The sequence below is a fragment of the Gymnogyps californianus genome, chromosome 7 (assembly GCF_018139145.2).
Source record: "Gymnogyps californianus isolate 813 chromosome 7, ASM1813914v2, whole genome shotgun sequence".
NCBI lineage: Eukaryota > Metazoa > Chordata > Aves > Accipitriformes > Cathartidae > Gymnogyps > Gymnogyps californianus.
Genome location: NC_059477.1, coordinates 18,493,596 through 18,517,677, shown reverse-complemented (window position 1 = coordinate 18,517,677; position 24,082 = coordinate 18,493,596). Strand labels below are relative to the sequence as shown.

At 38.5% G+C, this 24,082-nt stretch overlaps 1 protein-coding gene across 1 annotated transcript in view; it reads right to left on the bottom strand.

The window, feature by feature from the left end:
* PDE11A (phosphodiesterase 11A) overlaps positions 1–24,082 on the bottom strand; it is a 137,556-nt gene that overhangs the window by 78,956 nt on the left and 34,518 nt on the right. The window lies entirely within an intron of this gene.

The following is a 24,082-nucleotide window of genomic DNA, read 5'->3' as shown; positions in this document are numbered from 1 at the left end:
AGCAGTGCTTACACCAAGTCAAGGCCTTTTCCGCTTCTCACCCCACCCCACCAGCGAGTAGGCTGGGGGTGCACAAGAAGCTGGGAGGGAGCACAGCCAGGACAGCTGACCCCAACTGACCAAAGGGATATTCCATACCAGATGATGTCATGCTCAGCATATAAAGCTGGGGGAAGAAGAAGGGTCCTCTAACTTGCCTGGAAAACTGCAGATTCTCAAGTCTATAAAACGTCTGCTGAAGATTACATTAAATTACTGTAGACACTACAGCTTCCCTAGAAAAGTATTCTTTAGTTTTCTGGACTGCTTTTTGTTCTAAGCTCAAGATGCCAGCTTGAGTAACATTCCTGCTGATTTCTAGAGGATGTAGATTATGGAGAATACCAGCACAGTGGAACACAGCACATTGATCCAAAACTATTCGTCAGAAAGCTGATTGTCTTCTCAACAAAGAAAAAAAAAAAAACACCAAACCAAAAAACAAAAGGTTAAAGAACATGCTTGAGAAACTGGGCCTCAATGCATCACCATACATTAAGAAAGATTGGACAAGAGGGACAGGGAAAATATTTTGAGGTGCACAAGATGACTTTAGGCTGGCTATGACTTTAGGCATGCTTTAGGCTGGCTGTGTGAAATGAATAAACTAGGCTAGTCAAATACTGGAATACCTGTGGGACTGGCATTTTCACAAGGATGACAATGGATCGAAGTCCAATAACATTAACATCTTTAATCCACATACTGATAACAAGTCTGTAACATACTGCCACTGCTGAGCGGTTCCCAAGCCTAGGTCTGAGACATTAAGTAAATTTTCTAGGCATTGAATAGCCTTAACATTTGCAAAGCCAGCGAGAGTTGGGGCACTCTGCTGTTTACAGAGCCAGAAGAATGCTGCAGCAGCTAGCCTTTCTTCTCCCTGGTCTAGTGGAATGGGAGATCCACTGTAAACAATCCTTTCTGTGACAAGTTTTGGCATCGAGAAAGTGGCATTTGTCTTGGAAATTCCATTTAATTAGAAAATTACTGCTAATCCAGGAAATCGGGCTATTGAGACTATTTGAGGAAAAAACTCCAAGAATTGTAAGCATCCAGAAGAACTGAAACAGCAGCAACTGCTGTTCTACTTTATCTTCCTTAAACACTCCATTGGCTACACGTCTACTTAGTCTGCGAGCAATGATGAGCTTTTGAAAAGGATCTTCAGATCCTCTGAATTTTGCACCTTCACAGCTGCCATTCTGTCAGAATAACTGCAGATTTTAAGGGTGCGCACAAATACAGCTACACTGCTAATTTGCAAACACTTTACTTTTGTCCTCTTCCCATCATGGTTCCCTCTAAAGGAAAATGACACACTTTAGACTCTACAAACACTCATCTTTTCGGAGAGGCAGTAATTAAACTAGTCAACTATCACACCAGATCTGCAGGAAAGAGTATATGAAATGAAAAATAAAGTAAGACTGTAACAAATTGCTAAGAGGGGTTCATTTTTTATAAGAACTTCTCTGAGAGAATTTTGCGTATTTCAGTTTAGATTTTATTTCCAAAATGAAACAAAAAAACCCTATCTATATTTTCTTGTAATAGTACTAAATACCACAGCCAAGTAAGAGATGCAGAGCAGAAAAACTTTAACCTGAGAAAAATCTGACCTTTAGTGCAATTATGAACATCATAGTGAGACTGGATACATTTTTACTTAATAAAAATAAGTAAATACTAGTATTTATTGCCCCCACATTGGAAACTCTGTTCCCAAAAGTAATGTGACCCTGTGGCAATGGAAAGCATACAAGAAGTTTATGAACCTTCAGCCATCACAAAAACAGCTAGCAAAGATGTCTTTTTCAGCAAGAAGAAAATACGATTTTGCAATATTGAAAAACACTGCTCTCCGGAACCCAAATTCCAAGGCACTGACTCTATATAGAAATTAACATCCATAAAACACTGGTTTACGAAATGTCAAGAGTCTGGAGAGCTGCTTACTTACATCATTCTTTTCACCACTCAAACTAATTGTGTAAGGTGCAGTGCAACTAAGAAAAAGACACCAAGCTGTTTAAGATAATCAGTAGAAGAAATTAAAAAATGTCCACAGCTATGAAGAAAAAAAACCCAAACAAACCAACTCAACCATCAGGTAGAGAGGAACCACCCTGTGCTAACAGATACATCAATTATCCCTGTTTACCTAAGAACAACTGACAAAACAAAAGCCTACTGTTGTTCCTCCTTTGTACTTTCTGAATGGTAAGGGTGACTGCTGCCTAAACCGCTTTTGGCAAATTGTAATACAGTACCAAATAAACAAAGAATAAAGACATTTCTAATGGTAACTGAATTTTAAATAAGATTCTTTTAACCAAAACTGCAGAATGGAGTAGAAAGCAGTTATCACATTCTGATTTCAAATTATGAATTTAAATCTGCAGTACTCAAGACTGCTTTACAAGCACCTCCAACATGTGGATGCTATGGCTGTTGACACTCCATACAAATATGGAGTAACGTAATATTCAACTCTTATCTGCCTGAGCCGCATACTGTAAGGAGCTGGTATTGTTACGCCGGATTCACTTCAGGGATTTTCCCTCCAAAGAGAATGCAAATGGTTGAGGAAATGGCACATACCACCGTAAGGTAGACATATTGTTTTTTCCTCCTTTTAAGTGATAGGTATATAATTACTAATCCTCTGGTGCTCCAAGGTAAAAACATATTGCATCACTGAACCATAATGCATTGTAATTCTATTTCCATTCCTGTGTATTTCTACTATTTCTCCTTAAATAGAAGGATGTAACTTATAATGAGCATAAAGCACAGTCCATATATTACTATCTTAATTCTCCAGCTTCAGTAATATAATACTGACTTTCGGTAACAGCAAATAAATTGAGCAGAAAACTAAATTGTACTGTGAGGACAGAGTATTGAAAGGTTGGTCATAGACACACTGTTAAGCAGCACATGACAGGAAACAATACAGATAAATGACATGGTTATTTTAATTTGCCTTGGTGAGACAAGATCTTGTTAAGAAGGAGCTGTTTTCTTTCCCCCTGCCTGCTGTTCTTCCTGCAGCACTGAACAGGCCAGTACAGCTTGCCTCTACCAGCCAATGTCTGTACAGGTTTTACCAAATAGTTTTATTACACAGTGAAGCCAACCTGATGCTGGAACTTGTAAAGGAATTACTGACACCTGGTCCAAAGGTTGAGTATGCAACATGTTTCCATTACACCAATGCACAAAATATTGGTGTGAAACTCATGGAAAAACACCTAACTTACCCTTCTGAAGGACATAAAATAATTTCCCTTTGCTATACTGAAGGCCATTTAAAAAAAATAATTTTGAAGCAAAATGGAGTATATCCGAAAGAAAATTTCCTTCCACATCTATTTTGAACTAGTGACAGGAAAAGAGCCTGCAGATTTATTAAACAAAGCAATTTCCTAAGAAAGCAAATAGACAGAACATAAAAACATAAAAAATATAGCTTTAACAGATATAGCTCATTAATTTATTTTGGCAAATAAGATTAGTTGTAATGATTCATCAGTACGTTGTGGCTTATTAACAAACAAATCAGTAAATATGTAATAGTATATTTTATAAAAATGACGTTCAGTCTGGCTAATAAGCTAATCTAATGAACCTGCTGAGATGTTGAAAGAGACTACTATTTTTTTTCAGGCCAACTATAAGGCATTCAGATAAAATAACTGCAGGTTAACAAGATTATATTATGAATTACTTGAGCATTCAGGGGCCAGATAACCTGACCCAGTTTCTCATACCTAACCCTCCAACAAGTACCACATCCTTGGGTAGCAACTACACTCACCTCAAATTCACAGCGGCATACCAAAGCAAAAAAGCTGTGCTCGCTTACAAACTGTTCAATATTTTATCAGGGCAGGAAACCTTCTACGAAAAGGAGGTGAAGTAATGGGCACCGGTTCAATATCTCATCCTCTTAATTTCTAAATTCTGTTATTTCATTATGGGGTTATTTTATGTTAGGAGTATTAAAACACAGCTACCAAGGGAATGAACAGGATAAGTACTAGAAGCTTTAATATTCAATTATGCAACCACTTACATTTTCAGCTAGGTCCTGAAGATGATGTATCTCTTCTGCAAAACTACACCAGTAAGATCAAATGACTGCCCTGACCATAGTTACTTTTTCCTTCCCACAGAAGGATATATTCCCATCGCTTTAGTATCTCCACACATCTCCTAACCTGTATGCCCAAAGTTAGACCTTCAAATCCACAATAAGAACTGAAGAGTAGCTTGATATTTGGAAGTACAAAGCATTCCCAAATTCTGCAATATTTACTGCTAGGACAAGAAAGCTGCAACCTGTGCTTATTTCATTGGTTTTTTTATGGCATCTGTTCTGAAATCCAGATGAAGCACACTAGTTCTCACTCAGAATTTCAGAGGACAGTCTTCCATATGTTTCCTCTTCATAATCACAATTTTATAGGCCAAAGGCTCCATACCTGGTTGCATAGTCATCTGGGCACATCAGCATTTGGACACCTACACTACAGCGTCACAATGTCTTGAGATGTGACACTCATTTTCCTTTCATCTGGCTTTTCATAGATGCTGAGAAATAGTCAGAATACATAAGTTAATAAGATGCTTATCAGCATTCCTTTGAACTGCTAAAAATAAGTTAAGGGTTTCTGTCATGATCTGGGCTTGGGTTTCACAGTAACTTCATACACGATATAATTTTTTTTTTTTTTTTTTTTTTTTTTTTTTTTACCATCAGAAACAGGCAGGAGGAAACCTCTGGCCAAGCTCTTTCTGACAACGCCTGTCCTCAAGAGATACCACTTTTCCCTTCATCGCACGGCCTGAGGATGATGGTCCTTATGTAATCTGCAAACCCTTCCCTTGCTACCCAAGAAAAGCCCCTGCTGGCTCCTACTTTAAAAGTTCAAAAGAAGGCTATTTTCTAGAATTGGGTGTCTCACAGGAAATAAGTTTTGAAATTTTCTCTTCCCAAGAAGGAGGTATAAAAGCCCTTAGTTTCCCAGCCTCAGTGTTGTTTTACCCTCACAAATAGCACAAACTCCACATCAACCACAAAACAGTACAAATATTACTTTTCTTACCCTGTTTAGGAATATAGGTGTTCATATCTGCAGATCTCAACATGTCTTTGCTTTTTTGCTTTCTTTTTTTTTTTTAATGACAAGTAATGATACAGATAATGAAGCTGCATGCATGCAGACCTGCAATGCAGAAAATTATTACCTAATCGTGAAAAACAGTCAGTGCTGCAATGGCAGCACACTGCAGAGGTAAAATGCTAGCTTCACGCCTGCTGGCTGGAAAGCAGCCCTGAGTTCAGCTTCGGCTAAATGCAATGACATTTACCCTGCCTCCCCCGCATGCGGTTTCGCCTGCACTAAGCATCCTCAGAGAGCACCTGCTGCCATAACTGATAGATATAGTCTAACTTATGGCTTCTGACATACTCCAAGCATCCCCCTGCCTGTGGTCACAAAAGAAAACAATTTTGATGTCTGATGGAAGAAAGAAGCCTCTCAGTAAGGCTTGCATACCCGATCTGGCATAAACTCCAGATTAAGCTCTCAGCAAATGCTTGTCTGGTTCAACTGTTTTCTTTAGCGGCCACAGGAGCCACTTCTCCTTACACAGCTTGCTTGGTAAGCCTGTGGGGGAAGGGAGCTAGTACAGGCTTCCTAGAAAGAGAGAAAAAAGTCCTTTTAAACTAAATGTTTTTGCTATAGTTTGAAGTTATAAATGTTTTGTGGACATACTTAAAACCAAGTCAGTGAAGCCAGCTGCCCTTTGAAACACTTCCTAAAGTGTTAAAAATAGGTTCAGAGAATGAAATATTCTATTGAATTCTGAAAGCGATAAACCAAAATCAATTGCAAAATGGTTAAGCACAAGCATTCATCCAAACTCTGTTACCTTCTGCCATCTGTGCAGTGTCTGGCTATCCACGCCTCTGATAAAATCTGATCGTCACCTAGGTTTGCAATTCTCAGAAATATTTCCCAAAATTATTTTTCCACCCCAAGCATGGACAGAACAATTGCTTGATATAGACACCTCGTGAATTATGGGCATACAAATAGGGCTCCCGCTTATATCAGTGAACCTGCAAAGGCTCCTGGGCCAATTTTCTATTGCCTCTTTTTTTTAGTTTTCATTTGCATGTGGTTATTATTCATGCAGTACCATAAAAATGCCCTAATGCTCGCAAACATACGGCAGCATCTCTGTCCTATAAAGCTCACTATCTAACTACGGAAGCTTTTGGTGGCTGTCAACAGCCTGGAAAGGACCACAGGAGCATTTCTTCAGCACTGACTGTGCTTGCCTGCCTCATATGATTACTGGCACACGTTCAAACTAGATAACTGCGTCACCAGACAGATTACAACACACATCTCCTGTAGGAGCAGAGTTATTACAGTTTTAAAATCTGAATCCTCTATAGGTCACTGTCCTCACAAGCCATGGCACTGGGCAACTATCGCATGCAGGACCAAGGGGCAGGAAAGGGCAGGAGTGCAGCTTAAACAGGTTCAGCCTCAGCCTCTGACCTTTTTCCAGATCCACATCACTGCCCTCCAGTTGCTACAGCACAAAACCCATCTTCCCTCTTTTCTGCTACGCACCTAAGATCTTTAAACTGGGAAAACAAATGAACACATGGAATTTGATTTACAATAATACACTTGTAAAACTGTTTATACAGTCAGAACTATGCACATCTACTAATCCTATTTCATTTTTCTGGCAGATATTTGGAGGTTTCTTGCCCCAGTCACTTTACAGCTAAACATTATTCATATCTGCCATCACTAGCAGGAGGTGAAGCTCAAAAAAATCTAAACGAGCCACACTTAATTATTCTGTCATACACACAAAAACATTGGCAGTGGCTATTAAACCTATTTTTAGCAATATTCTATAAGACATATTTAAACATTTTAACATTGCATTGAATTCAGCACTCGGTATAAAGTGGGAAGGACAATAAATTGTACTGTAAATTTCCACAGAGCATCTAATTTTAAATGCCGCTGCTCTAAATAAATCTGAAATATGAAAACATTTCTGCTAAAGACTAGAAAGCCAAAAATAATTTAAATATATGTAAAATGGCTACTATTCTAGAATCCAATCTTCTGATCTCATACATGCAAAAATCTGGCTATTTTCACTGGAAATTTCTCCTTATTTTACACACACCTGAACCAGTGACGCCCAGTAATAAGCCCTGTCCCAGCAAACACTTTGAACTGCCACTCAGTTATTCAACATATGATACTAAGCCAGGACTTCTAGCAGGAAAAGCGGGGACAAGAGGAGAAGAAAAATTACACAAGGAACAATAGCGGTTCTATTAAAATGAGAAGTGTATGAACTGAGGAGGAGTAGTGCTAGCAGTCAAAGACAAAAAAAGCAGTGACACAAGGAGCATCACCATGCTAGTGTAAGCACCTGTAAGCCCAATGCCTCGCATTCAGCACTTAGTCCTGGGGCTTCAGCAAACACACATCAAGCCTGAAAGCAAGGAAAAGTCACCTTGACAAGCAGCCCGAGTGAGGGCTGCAAAGTTAATTAATATGATTAAACCAGTAAACCAACATGCTTCTGTATTATAAGCAAGTTGAAAGCCATGGAGACTCCTCACTGCAAGAGCTACTGAGGACTCTCAAATCTGGATAGTGGAGATATGCACCATGTCTGTGTGACCACCTGCAGTTAGAAGGCCATTAAATCAACCCGACAATTATAGATGACGTTTCTTTATCAAGTCTAGTGTTTCCATCCATTGGTTTTGAAAGTTGGCAGAGCACCATCCTTTGTAGCAAAGTCTTACAGAGAAGTACTAGACAGCTTTTATTAGTTCATCTGAAATAACATGAATGAGCACCATCACAAAAGGTCACGAATGTCCTCAAAACCACACCTCCTACCCACCAATTAACCTTCTCTCCTTCAAAGGCTGAATGTCCATCATCCTTGACACATCCAAATTATATTATCACCTTAATAGAAGTCAAGCTGAGAAGGTTCACAGCGGACATTTTACCTGTGTAATGTTTTCCAGAGAGACCAAGAGGGGCTGTTACTGCCTGGCTCCTCTCTCCTGTTTGAAGATGAGCCACTAGAGGCCAGTCCCCAGGCACGGGAGCCCGCAGCTGTTGTGTGAGGCAGGCAGCTCTGCAGTGCCTTAAATCTCAGTATATCAAAGCACTTTGGCAGACCATGAGCAAAGTTTTACAGCAGCAATATCATGTCATAATTTTTTTCCTAGAGACAGCAAAACTGAGCCAAAGAAGGACTAACTGATTTATCTGAGGGGAGAAAGAAGGTCACAAAGAAAGATTTTGTCTAAATTTTGGAAAAGCTCCTGGTTCCCACTACGCCTGAATCAGCAGACGCAGCCTGCCCAAAGACACTGTAATAAAAGCTTTATAAATGTCACTGCATGAGACGGGAAGATCTTGGTATTGGCACTGCAGAGTGAGAGCAGTGAAGACTGATACTATCAATGCTAAAAAAAGAGTTGCAGATCAGAACTTTAAATTGGCATAGGAGAATTAATAAGTATCACTTCAAAGTTGATTTTTCCTACAACACAATTGCAGACTTCAGTTTTACCATTTCAAATTGCACCACATGTCTGATCTCTGGCAGATACTACCCATAGCAACTGACCATGCTAATTGAATGGTATTGAAACCAAGAATAAATTCCATAGGCACCCACACATCGAGAATAACATCTTGTCCTGGTTTCGGCTAGGACAGAGTTAATTTTCTTCCTAGTAGCTGGTATAGTGCTGTGTTTTGGATTTAGTAGGAAAAGAATGTTGATAACACACTGATGTTTTTAGTTGTTGCTAAGTAGTGTTTATACTAAGTCAAGGATTTTTCAGCTTCTCGTGCCCAGCCAGCAAGAAGGCTGGAGGGCACAAGAAGCTGGGAGGGGACACCATCAGGACAGCTGACCCAAACTGGCCAAAGAGCTATTCCATACCACATGACATCATGCCCAGTATATAAACTGGGGGGAGTTAACTGGGAGGGGGGATCGCGGCTCGGGAACTAACTGGGCATCGGTCAACGAGTGGTGAGCAATTGCATTGTGCACCACTTGCTTTGTATAGTTTAATTCTTTTAGTATTGCTATTGTCATATTATTATTATTATCATTATCATTGTTTTTCATTCCTTTCTGTCCTATTAAACTGCCTTTATCTCAACTCACGAGTTTTTTTTTTTCCTGATTCTCTCCCCCATCCCAGGGGTGGGGGGGCAGTGAGCGAGCGGCTGCGTGGTGCTTAGCTGCCGGCTGGGGTTAAACCACGACACATCTTCACATTACAATTCTACTTACAACTCAGTTACCAACTCCCAATTCTTGTCAATGATGAGAACTAGATTTATTCATACACTTCTTGCTGCAGTCTTTAAGTATTAGAGCACACAAACTGAAAACTATTTCTACTAATTCTTGGCTTAGCCATAACTGAATGAAGATATCTTCTTTCACGTTTTGTAAAAATTAAATTTCGTCTTTAGAGCCAGAGTGCAGGCACAGAATCAGAATCACAAACTGGGTGCGGTTTGCAGGGACCTCTGGAGGTCATCTGGTCCAACCCCCTGCTCAAGCAGGACCACCTAGAGCTGGTTGCCCAAGACTGTGTCTAGACAGCTTTTGAATACGTCCAAGGATGAAGACTTCACAACCTCTCTGGGCAACCTGTGCCAGTGCTCAGTCACTCTCACAGTAAAAAAGTGTTTCCTGATGTTCAGACAGAGTTTCCTATGTTTAACTTTATGCCCATTGCCTCTTATTGTGTCACTGGGCACCACTGAAAAGAGCCTGGCTACATGCTCTTTGCAACCTCCCATCACCTATTTATACACACTGATGAGATCCCCCCCATAAGCATTCTCTTCTCTGCTAAACAGTTCCAGCTCCCTCAGCCTTTCCTCATAGGCGAGATGCTCCAGTCCCTTAATCACCTTTGTGTACCTTTGTTGGACTCTGTCCAGTACGTCCATGTCTCTCTTGTACTGGGAAGCCCAGAACTGGACATGTTGCTATGAGTCATGAGTGAAACTTAATCCTGCTGTTGCATAAATACTGCGTGCAGTTTAACCAAAAAAGAATTTAGCTCATCTATATATAACAATCTGCATCAAGATCATGGTGATATTACTAGGTTTCTATTCAGGTTCTTCTCTCGTATACTTCAAAAGGTGTTTTGTGATTTTTGAAGCAAAAAATTACTTGAACAGTAACCTTTTTTCATATTGGACTTTGTTTAACAGAGAGAATGTTTCTGGAAGAGCTTACTGCAGAGGCCTGATCCTTTGCCATGCTGAGCTCCTCTTTTCAGCAAGGTGGGCATTCTTGCCTGACTAAAGCCAATACCCGTAAAAGTCCTTCTAACTGAAACCCCAACTGGAATACAAAAGCCTGAATCTAACACATAAGCTAACTAGATTTCCTGGGTTAAATTGTGCCTGGTATGAATAAGTTTAGCTCCCCTGACTGCCCACTGTTTGCAGCATTAGTCCAAAGGGGATGGAAAGGGTTGCTTCTGTTCAACTAGAAAAAAAATGTGAAGCAAGTTTTCTTATGCAAGTGAGATCCAGAATTTGGGTGACAGCTTAAAAGAAAGCCAGGGACTCAGGACACCAACTGTATTCCCTTGCATTACTGCTTGTCAAGCAAAGCATTTCTAGTGTTTCTTAGGCTACAGAAACTTTACCCCCAAACGGAAAAAATCTTCAATGGTGTGGAAATATCCCACAAAGGACAACATATGGCATAACTGACTCTTCCTTTCACCACATTATTTTATGTCTCTTTTCCAACCGGGATGCACCTGTACCTTGACCCTTTCTTCCATAATACACAGAAGCATCACAACACAACGTAATCACATCGTATTTTTGACATACATTCTTATGTTATTTTGTTGAGTTTCTCCTCGACATTGGGAAATTGGCCAGTGGTGGTCTTCTCACGGTTTAACCCCAGCCAGCAGCTAAGCACCACGCAGCCACTCACTCACTCCTCCCACCCAGGAGGATGGGGGAGAGAATCGAAAAGAGAATAAAACTTGTGGGTTGAGATAAAGACAGTTTAATAGGACAGAAAAGGAAGAAAATAATAATAACAATAATAATAAAATGATAATAATAATACTAAAGGAATTAGACTATACAAAACAAGTGATGCACAATGCAATTGCTCACCACTCGTTGACCGATGCCCAGTTAGTTCCCAAGCAGTTATCCGCCCCTCCTGGCCAACTACCCCCAGTTTATATACTGGGCACAATGACATATGGTATGGAATATTCCTTTGGCCAGTTTGGGTCAGCTGTCCTGGCTGCATCCCCTCCCAACTTCTTGTGCCCCTCCAGCCTTCTTGCTGGCTGGGTATGAGAAGCTGAAAAATCCTTGACTTAGTATAAACACTAAGTAGCAACAACTGAAAACATCAGTGTGTTATCAACATTATTCTCATACTAAATCCAAAACATAACACTATACCAGCTACTAGGAAGAAAATTAACTCTATCCCAGCCAAAATGAGGACAGTTCTACATTTGCCTATTTTGAGTTTATGTATATTTAGTGACTAACAACATTGCTACTGAATGTCATGGCACTTTATGCTGGTGACACTTATCTACTCTTCATACATTTCTCCTGAGAAAGCTGCTCTTATCCTCCTTTCCCGTTTTTAAGATGAAAAATAGTTGTAAGGAATACAGTATATTCTCAGTGTATCATTTTTACCCATATATTTTTTCTTCTGCAAAAGTGCAGAATCTTATTCTAGCAGAATTGATTATACAACTGGATGCACTTGACAATACTGTTATTTGAATCTGATTATACCAATTAGGTAATCTGAATTAGTTTCTATTATAGCATTTTCAGACCTGATTAAACACACTTCTAACACTTACAACATGTATTGTAATTTCTACCTATCATGTAGCGGGTGTTAATATTTCACATGAGGAAGTAGGGGAATAAACCCTACAAACCTTTGCCTTTAAGAAAACGGCTCACAAACCCTCATGTTGAGCTCATATATGAAAAAAAGCAGTGTATAGTAATAATATCATCTTTAAAACAGTTTCCATGCAAAGTGACAGAGAATTTGCTGGAAGGAAACTTAGCTATAAATCTAGACAGTATCATTCTTAGTGGTCTAAAGTTAGTATCTACTAAATTAGGGACAGATGAAAACTAACGTAATACCGAAGCAACAGAATAATTTCTTAAACCACAATAAAGAACAAAAATGCTAATTCTTCTTAGTTTCAAATGAAAGGAGCTTTTGAAAGACCATCACAAAATACAGAAAAATTCCTTAACTGTTTTCTTAATAAAACTATTTACAAAAAGTGTGTTGAGCAATTATATTATATTACCTCTCCTCTTCTTCATTATGAGCACAGTTTAAAGGAACAATAGCAGAAAAGTAGCTGAGCCAAATATTGCTCTCATCTACATCACTGTAAGCCTACAGTAATACCTCTGACATCTTAATTTGGATTTATGTGGTTGCAATTTACAGAATTTTGTTGTCTTTAAAAATGTGGAAAGGTGGTTGATACCTCAAAGACATTTTCATCAGCTCTGGCTGTATCAATTTCACAGAAGGCAGACTGACGTTAAAGTTTATTTTACCCTTTCCAGGCAGATGCCAGTCAGAAGAAACTGAGCATAAAAATTTACAGAATTTCTGTGGAACCACATAATTTGTAATACAGCCTGATTAGTTTGACATTCCCTGCTTTCTCTATATCTCTGTTCTATGTCTACTAGGATGTCTAAATCTCACATTTTACTGTTTAATCCATGCACAAGAACATGCCAATAGAAACAGGAAAGGAAGTGACCATCTCTGCACAGAACTTTGAATCCTACCCATAATTTCAATGGCAGCAAGTAAGAAAAATATATGGTATCTTTTGGTAAGATCTAAAGCCACAATTTTAGAGAAAGTGATCTAAACTTGTGCTTCAATTTTCTATCTTTACTTCATTGCAAAAATAGGAAAAGAACACATATGGGGAAAAAAGATTGTCCAGCAAATAGTAAAATGGGCAACTTATGTAGAAAAACAATGATTCAATTTGCAACATTGAAAATATACCAGTTCTAGAATGCAAACATGTTTTTATATGAAAAAGAATCCACTTCTGTCTTTAATCTTGGCTTAAAAAAATAACTTGAAGCCTTTTTGAATTCAGTTGTCTTGCCCAGAATCTTCACTAGACATCAGTAAGAAAGAATCAGAGTATGGATGAGAGCCACGAGCTTCAGGAGTCAAGTATCCCCTTTCAGCTTAAGTTAAGCCTTGGAAGGATAAACTTTGCCAGACCAGTTAGAAGTCAGGCATATTCCTGAACTAAAAGCTCCTTTTTTCCTTCCCTGGAATTCTCTCCAAAACCAGCACCTTATCATAAGTGCTATTTTGGTACTTGTTGATTTCTTCCTTACAGCCTCCATTAACTCTGCAATCAGGCAGGTCAATATCATTAACTGTTTCCAGTTTCAGCTCATGAAACTTTAAAAATAAAATCAAGTAATATTTGAATATTTCCCCCATTCCTTAGAACTTAGAAGTACACGTTCTAAAACAATGGTTTAGAGAATGCAGCTTTGACACACATTTTTTGTGTGTCTATGTGAGGGATGTTAGTCTATTCAGTTGAAATTGTGGTAATTAACTCAGACAGTAAATTAGTCTTCCAAAACTGCCTTTTGAAAATGACTGATCGACAAAGCACCAGGAGAAGCACTGCATTCCATATTACTGCATCTCTGAGTTTTAAGACTGGGTGGGCTACAGCAGCCTGACTTGAAAAATTTGACTTTTTCTGTGCTGCAGACTTCAAGGGGCTGATGAAAGTGTGTGGGCTGGCTTGGATGTGAGCCATGCTTTTTCCACACATCATTGTGTCTCCTGCACTAATGACTCACACCTGCACATGCTGCTATCTGATTTCTAGGCAAAGTTATTTATAAACTGGAACTGCAGGGCCAAATCCTGGTAGTATAACTATACAGATCATGATTTACCTAAAGCACTTGTCTGTGAAGCATAGACAATTTGGGGACACTGAATTCACTCTCCTTTCAGGTGCCATGAAAACTGGACGCAACTTCTCCCCTGATAAAACCCACATTGAAATTTTATCGTGCAGACTGCTATGGATCTGATGTGGTAAAGCACTACTTTTCACCTGGCTGCAAGACAAACACAATCACAGCCCTCTGAGGTCCTCTGGACATAGAAAAAAAAATCCTATCTTCTCTCACAGCAGGTACAGGAATTATTTGCCATACAGGCTTTTTATACCTGGAGACTTGTGTGTTTCAGGCCACTGCAGACAAAAAAGATATTTTATTCAAGCAAAAATACCGTTGCCCCAAGCTTATGATTACAGTCTTGCCCAAAGTGTCTCACTCACTGGTCCAGAGCAGTATTCAAACCTTCACATTATAGTCTCTGCTTTCAGACACTCTTCCCCAGTGCTCAGAGTCTTTTGCTAGTTAAGATTGCAGAAGCATCAGCATTTGGTAGCAATTACATATCTTTTTCTGCTTCCTCTGCAACTGACCATGAAGTGTTTTTACTACAGCTTCAGATGAGGCCATTTGTCTTCCTTTCTTTGGGGTAATTTGGTGAAGGGCACAGAAAAAACACTTCAGAACAACTGCCTAAATGACCTCTCTGTGAGAACAGCATTATGAACCGTACAATGAGTTACATCCTGAGAGATATAAAACAGTGATCTGCTGCAGCGTAAATTTTCAAAGATGTTAATCTTACACCTAGTAAGCACACAGCATCCTGCCCCTTAATACTGAAAATCATATGGTGTTTTGAATTTTGGATTAAAGTGATTGTGTATCTAAACAAAGCTCTGTTTAAATGGAAAAAAACCTCAAGCCTTTATATAGAAAATCAGGTATATAAAGCAAGGCTGTAACAGTTATTTATACAGACATGCATTTTGCTTCCAGCTACACAAGGTTCTTTCAAACATATACTTATGTATACTTCATTGTGTGCCTCAGAAGAAAACCAGTAAGGTATTAATATTAATATGGCTATTGAACTGCAGACTAGAGGGCATTTGATTTCAGGTAGCTGAGTTGTGTTCAGAAAGCAATACGCTACTGTCTCCTTTGGTGCAAATTTACTGATCTTAAGGGCTTACTTCTGCCTATGTTATTAACAGTTCAATCTAGGGCCAAATTACTTTAAACATTTACAGAGCACCTAACAAAACGAGGCTTCACTTCCAGTTGCAACCTTTAAGTATTATCATAGTTCATTCAGCCTTAGCTTGATTCTGTAGTACCAAGGAGTAAAATACTTCACAAACTGAGTAAGGATATCTGGTCTTTGAGCTACAGAAATAATAGGAAAACAGTCTGTCCTGTCATCGTACAGGCTATTCTCCTCTCATAGATATTTTATTAAAAAATGCAGGAAAAGAACAGTGTTCTTTGATTAGGATTTGAGCAGGCTTGCTCTTTTTTTGTCTCCATAATTTTGGACTGCAAAAGGTGTCATTAAACAAGCAATGAATACTAACCAAGGCAAGGCTGAATGATCAGGGAAGTGCCCTGGGTCATACAACCTTGCTTCTTACAGCTGAGTAGAACTACAACAGAGATGTAAAGAGAAATTCAAATTCAGCTCACTGCACATCTGCCCACATTTTTTCTCCTTCTGCTTTTATTCCTTTTCCATATGCATTTAAACATTTTCCCAATGCCCAGTGTGTTTATCTGAACTTTATCTGCTTAAGAAACTATCAGTCTTAGCTTAGATTATCTTCTGATAGGCATTCAATCTTGTAGTCCTTACACCCACTCATTTTTCAATCTTTTCTGCCTTCTTTTTCTAATATTGGTTTACTCTCCTCTCAAAATTCTTATTTCCAACTCTATCTCTGCTTACAGAACAACCAATTTTAATTTAACTATTGCTTCTCCAAAAAACCATCTATCTTACTTTAATTCATTTGATGTTGCCGTTTTTTTTAATAGTAAGAAATTCACTACCTCCATAAAGAAAGTCTTCTCTTTATTCATGGAATTGGAACAGCCCAAGAAAGAATGGGTGAATTCTGCATGCTATCCTGTCAATTGTCCTGAAATACTATATAGGCAGGTAAACAGGATTTACTCTTGGTACTTTTTTCATGACAAAACTTCTACCGGGACCTACGTGACAGTGGATTTTATGATGTCTCTGAGAAAATGAACTCAAAGCATAAATTGATTTCACTGAAAAAGACCAACAGATGGTGCCAGTACTATCAAATCCAAAGTACTAAAGAGCTCTATAGCCTTATACAAATTGCCTAAGGCATTTAAATAAAGAGCTTGCTGCTCCTCTTTCTGTGCAAAGAGATTCTTGATTCTGAAAACAGTTCATTTTTAATTAGCAACTATAAATCTGATTTCAGATGCTGGAAAAAAACCTCACTAAAAAAACCCAAAAAACCACACACACTTTTTCTATCTCCTATTTCTCAGAGCTGCTGGCCTAACATGGAACAATTAGCCATTTTTTGCATTGGCATTGCCGCTCCTTCCTTCTCATCTATCCATCTTTACTCCTGTGCAGATTCATAGAAAGTCAAAGACTACATCCATACTGATAGGAGAAAGGAGGCTCCGGAGCATTTGGGGTAGTTCTGACTATCTGCTTTCATCCACGTGGCTAGCAGGCAATATCTGCACCACCAGCAGTCTTGCATGGTCTCACTGGTGGCAGAGCAGTGACACAGTTGTGCAGGCAGCAGACAGGGCCCCACGTGCACTACAGGGCATATTCCTGCTGGCCTGCAACATGCACTGCAAACAAATCCACCTTGAGAGCATGCGTGGGGATGCCTTTATACCCCCAGACTGACCTGACAGGTCACAGTTCCTCACTGCTAAGGGACTGTTCTTAGTCACCTGTGTAGAGCAGCTTTACTTATCTCCAAATACCCAGCTGTCTGCTGAACAGAGGTGCAAAACCAGAGCAGTCTGTCCTTTTCTATTCCTTCCTTACCTTTACTTAGAGTAAGAAATACTGAAAAAATAGACCTTACTATAAAAAACAGACTCTGAGCTCTGCTCAGACACGTGAGTACAAGAACAGTTTAACTCCTCCAAGACAAGCAAAACAATTACAATATAGTACTTCGTATTGGTTCTTCTTTGTATTTATTTAAAACTATCTTCTAAAATTTGTTCATTTTATTCCTGCAGCTCCTTAAAGTCATTGGTATGACTTGCAAAGCATGCAAAATTTTGTCCTTTCACCAAAGTCTGCATTCATGCTTTCATTTTTACTGATTCAGTTTTATATATTCCCCACTACGCCCTTCAAAGCAAAAGCACTTATTTTATAAGAACTCAAATAATCTTTTAAACCCTCCTATTCTCACCTTGCTAGCAAAAGTGCCATAAATGAGCACCTTAGCTGAGTGCATTCACAGATTCTACATTTTGTTTTGAAATAATTCAAAATAGGATCTCACTTCAAGCTGTGTGTGTGTATCTCTCTCTCTCTGATACTAACAAAGCTAACTCAGCTGCCTCCCTGGTAAGCCAGACCACTATATATACTTTAAGCATATAAATAATAACACCAAAAGAAAACTATATTTCACAGTTTCATATAAAATGTTATGCACTGTATTATAATTATGTACTGTAATAATATGTATTATACAATATGATAGCTATGTACTACCTAATACTCTCCTCAGTGTGCACACGTACTAATCATCAAAATAATTGCAACTGAGTTCTCCAATAAGCCAGTTCAATTACACTGAGTTCTACACTAAAAACCTCTCAAAATGGACTCCCAGTTGAAGTTTTATGCAAAATTTAAATCAAAGTGTCTTTTGTCTCACCAATAACATCTCAGGATGAATTTTGGGTCTTGAGATGCTACTTTGGCTCATGGGTAATAAAAGACTCAGCAATGAAATTTACAGTTGCTGGGACAAAACCATGTCACAACCAGCTCCCTCTGCAAAACCTGTAGTGGTGCAGTTGTGTCAGAGACAAGCTGCGTGTTCAACTAGCACACAGTGGGCACCATGTTTAAACTCAATTATAAAGAGTATAAATAGTAACAGCATGAAAAAATGTATTATGTTGCTCACAGCTACATCATGTAGCAAAAGTATGTTAGAGTGATTATTTTAGTAGTTTTACACTAACAGTAAAAAAAAAAACAGCATGGGGGGAACCAAATCAAAATTTGTAATTTATACAGTATCAATGTCTGTGTATCTACACATTTCCTATAGAGTTCACAGATGAGGTGAACAGATGTAACATTTGCTATTCCATGTCACCCCAGACTCGGTCCCACTTCCCATCCTTTGGTGTTGAGGAATCTTTCCTCTACATCGTTCTTGAGGTCTGCCTAATTCTACAAGGGGTTGTACTTTCTAGTGGCTTGTGCTAAATCAATTTTATGAACACCTGAATAGGAGAGAAATTTCTCATTGTGGTAATGTTGTGTTTCAGAAAACTAGGCTGGTTAAACCAAGAATGAGGAGTTTTTGTAGCTTCTCAAGGAGGACAAAGTGCATCATTTAATGCACACCTCTACGTTTACCAGAAAATCATCAATACAGTAGGAAAGAATGCTTAGCTGCTGTGTTTAGACGTGCTGTTTCAGATGTGGGTATGGTGTTGTCACCCTAATTTTACAATAATTATCTGAAAGGCAGAAGAATAAAATGTAAAGATTGGCAACAGTATCAAATAAAATATTATACTATACACAAACAGAAAGTTAAATCAAGAAACCCTCAGAACTGTTGGATCTTCCTAAATCCTTTACCACCCATGCTTAAACAGCAGAAAGCATTGCATAAGCTGTGGTCAAAAATATTTGTTATCCTGGCTGCATGGTATTGCCAGAAAACACCCAAATAAAACCATTAACTCTGGTGTTAAGTAGTCCAAATCATTTGGCTCCAGACAGGAACAGAAGCTCAGACTTGTTCCTTCCATAAGTGAGCAATATAGTGAGCACTACACATTATGGTTAGGATTATTTTATAAAGATAAACATAACTTCAGATGATATTTCGCAAATTGATACAGAAGATAATTTTATCACAGTAAGTCAGGTACCCATATGTACATCATGCATACAAAATAGAAATGAAATATAAGAGATAAAAGAAGAAAATACAGGAAAAGAATTAGCGTTTTTCACATTTCCCGACTAACGTTGAAATACAGTATCACTACCAAGCTCAGGACAAACTTGACTCCTTGGCTCCCCCAGATCAGACCTAATTATTTCAGAAGCAAGGTCTCATTGCAACAACAGACTAAAAAAGCTTGCTAAGAAAAATGAGTCTGAATCAAAGGGGTTATGCTGTCTTATGTGTGTTCTGGCTCTCTGAAACAAAGTTATGTATCGCTGTGCCTCCACTTTTTTTTGTGAAATTCTAAAAGACTTCTAAAGCAAAACAAACTCAAACACATCAGGTGCTAACTAATTTTTCCAAATATTATTGTTCTCATTCAGCTTCTTAGGATCAAAGAATTCATTAATCAAACCACTGCTCTCGAAGGTGCTACTTCTGGTTTGATACACATTTTATTTCAGAGTCTGTCTGTTCATATATACATAATCACAGAAGATGAAATGATGACCTAGACCATAGTTGTGCTAATATATATATTTTTCTTAAAAAAAAAATATATATATATAAGGGCAAACTTATACTTCTTAAAGCTTCTATCCCAGATCCTCAAGAAGTCAAAATTAGGATGGGGCATTTCATTTAACAGAATTCAACAATTCACTTTTCCCCATGCAAGCTGCACTTATGCTGCCTTAAATGTGACCATCTCACTCAGAATATAATCAGCATACAATTATTTTCTCTCTTATTAATGGAAGAGAAGATTAGTTCCAGTAGCCAGGACACAAAGAAGTAAGCAGAGTTGTGGTTTCTTTCTCAGCTCTACCACTGACCTGGAGGGTTACTGCAAGCCACTGCTTCTAAGTGAACATCACTGGACAATTTCAAAGTACTATGAAAGTACCATAAGGGTACAGAGAACAAAATGTTTTCATTTCCCAAACAATCTTCATTGAAAACCAGATTTTTTCCTCTGCTCCCATATCAGTATGAAAGTTTAAGTTCTTCAGAGATAAAGTTATCTGTAAGACCAATGCATTTTTTCCTGTTCCCCCTAGCAGCTCTTTCTTTTCTCCTACAGTTGTTCTGTACTGAGGAACAGCCAAGGCACTGGACAAGCACTGCTTGTTTTCTGTGTTAGTTACCACTGTGGATCAGTGGTAACTGGCTTCAGACCTGTCTCCTTGTCCTGCAGCTGAGAAGGAGCATTAACATTTCCCTTCTCTGGGACTCTGAGCAGCAGTGACACAGCTCTTAGGTCTCCTTGGGAGGAGATGTCTCCATAAAGACATACTATGTTCAGATGATAACAGTTGGTAAATGAAGTGCCATAAAGTCAAAGGAAACTGAAGCCAGGGTTTCCATGCCAGAGCTTTGTCCAGTATGTGGACAAGCATACTGAAAACTGAGGCTTTCACAGTCATCCTGCAAGCATGTGTTTTACATGATGACAAATGTTACACTTCCTACCATAACTAAACAGGCTTAACTTATTACCAGCAGCTACACTAGAGCTAAGAGACTACCTACAATAAATACACAAATAAATACCCACGAAGCTTCATTTTGAATATAAAAATCAACTTCCTGCTAATGTGTTCAGCATCCATTTACATTCTTGGAAAAAAAAAAAACCAAAAACCAAAACCAACAAGCTACACTTTAATTTATAAGTAATTCTTATTTATGAAAAAATCTTTCACTTCCCACATGCTATATGAAGGCAGACAATGGAAACGGTATTACTTTAACAATACCAGAAGCAAACTGATACTTTGTGCTTATTTTGTGTGTTCCCATAAGTGCAAGAGAAATGTGAAAGGGCAGCAACCAGTCATCTTACACTTTTTGGATTTCTGAAGGCAAAAGTCAGGTCATTAATAGCTACCACAAACATTTCTGTCATTTCTAGAAACGTGTGGGGAAACTCTTCGAACACGAGTTGGGAAAGGACTTGTTTCATTGAGGAGGAGGAGCTATTTCTGATCATGAGAAAATTAAACACAGATAGCAGGTACAGATTTAATATTTATATTTTGATAAAAGTACTTAATTTTACACACTGATGCCCCCTCTTTTTAGGCCCATTTAGCCCAATTGTGACTGCAAGTTGGTTTCATTAAAGGGAGAACTACATTAAGGAAGTAAATATTGCTTTGAAGCAATGTTATTTTATATAATGAGTGTATTAAGTTTCATCACATCGAACCAAGCATAAAATAAGCAGGAAAAGATTTTTTTGCTTTAAGTGCTAACCCTCTTTGAGTTAGCCTTCAGACAAAAACTTTCTTCCCATCTTACTCAGGACTCTGCTACTTCTCACTAGTATGTGCCCTCAAACCTCTGTTATTTCTGCTTACACAGGCACGTACCACATTTTGGGCTGTGACAAGCACACATCAGTTTGGGGACATCTGCTGACTTGAGCCTTACATTCCATAAAGGAGCCTAATTGCTTCACATGGTTGCCAACAAATGAAGAGCCCAGTGATTAGAGCTGTCAACTTTAAGACGGTTTAGCCCAACACTTGACAATACCAATATACACATTTATAATGCACTGACTATTCCATTAACCAATGAAAGGAAAAGCACTCTCCTTGTTTTAGATATGAAAAAGAAGAGTGTTGTGATTGTCACCCTGTGTTTTATGGTGCGAGTCATCTTGCATAAAAAGTCCCTTGATTTCAACTATACTGCAGAACACCACATTCATTTACTTCCAGCGGCATGGAAGTCTATAATCTCAGTGTCCGAGAGCTCTTTGGATGTGAGCTGCTGCCCATTCATACAGTTGCTAATAAAACTGGCTAATGGTCTTCAACCCAGTTATTTGTGTTATCCTGTATAACACAAAATACAATTGGGGTCCTAATTCAATAGCATTGAAAGACACACAGAGAATTAAAACCTCACGTGGAAAGCTAACTGCATTTCTCACAAAGAATAACATAATGTTCTCTGCAAATTGGAGATGGATTTTTAGTTGAAGGGGACAAATTCTGACCTTTACTTCCCTGGTTCCAACTCAGGAGACCACTGACACCTCTTCTCCTCCCTAAGTCGTAGGAGAAGATGCATATAGGTGGAAAGCAGACATACACAGGTGAGAATTGTATGCATAAGTGGATAAGACAGTAGCACAGAGCACAAGGTGGCATTTGGAGCTCTTATAGACTGCAGAGACAGCCCAGAGAAGCCACAATAAATTAGACTTGCTGAGTTTGACTGTTTAATGTCTACTAAACATTGCAGTGACCTCTGTAGTACCAAATAATCCTGAAAATTTAAAACAACTCCTCATTCCTCTACCTCCAGGCTGAGCTCTCCTTATACTACTTCTGCCAGGTACAACAGATTCTCAGCTAAGGACTGCAGATTTGAACCAAACTCTGTGCTTGGTATGCTCTCAAGTCAGTAAAAGTTACAAGTAAATAGGCCATTTATAATCAAGGCTTCCCACCATCTATAAAACCTTGCCCCCCAGAAGTCTGGTGTGTTGTGTAACTCAGTTGCACGATACCTTGAACATAATTTTAATATTAGTTATTTATTATGGCTTTATTAACAACCGGATAGAGGTATACCTATTCCTTTCGCTAATTTAAAAAATGCAAAAATCTGTTTCAAAAAACCACACAGTAAGGGAAAACAAATGACAGTGGAAGATAATAGTGAAAGCTTCTTGAAATAATGTGTATAGATTTAACCCTGGGTTCCTATTATCATCAGTAGGGTTGTATTGCTATGCCTGTGCAGCACCGAGTAATATTTTGTTACTACATTTTAATAATACTGCTAACAGGGCATAATTCATCAATAATGCCTTTTTTTCCTTTTACAAAAGGATAGAGTTGTATTCATCCAGAGTCAAGGAAAGTTTCCTGCCCAAAAGAATCCACATGCCTTCACAAAAGGAAGGAAAAACTTTCTTAGTGTGAATCTATGTCTGTGCTCTAGTATACACAGTGCCTATGATGAATAACTACATAGTATGTCAAAAAAAAAAACCAAGAAAGAAAGGTATATTGAAGTATGCTGATCCAAAAAAATATGAAATGGGAACAAAACAGAATTTATGGAACCTGGTCCAGAAAAAACAAAGTATTCCAAGAGGTAGCTTTAGGAGTACTTCCTGAGAACATTAACTGTGTTAATACAGCAAAATCATCAACACAGTTTTTTGTTTTGGTGGGTTTTTCTGTTTGGTTTTTTTTTTTTTTTAAGTATTAAACCATAACACGTAAGGAAAATACATAGTATGTTTTTGATACAAAGGAATCTTGAACACTGCATCAGGACCCTTCTACTGTATTGCAACCACTAACATACAACTGCATTAACGCAAGTATGGCAAACATAGGTATCTATTTATCATTCTGTCCCTCGAAAGACTAGATCCAACTTTTGGCCTAATGCTACCATCCTGTGACTACCTGAGCCAGCCCAATCTGCAACCCTAGTCTAGTTCTTAGAGGTGAAAAGTTTGTCACTTCTACAGTTTCTCAACTATGACTATTATTATGTGATTTCTCTTCTTCCCTTGATGTTCCTTTTTGTGGCCTACTTTCAGCTGAAAAATTTATAAAGCGCAAAAATTAAATTCCCTCAAAGTGTCCAAAAGGTCTACAGAAGCCTACTAAAAGGTCATCAGACATGTATTTATGACATCCTATCTGTCATTTTTGTAATACTTCCTACCATCTCTTTGGAGAAGCTGCCTCCTGCTCGCTGTCTGTACAGCACCTACTGTACTGGGGTCTTGGGCCCATGAGTGGGGCTTCTAGGTAAAAAAAATAACGTATGGACAGACAA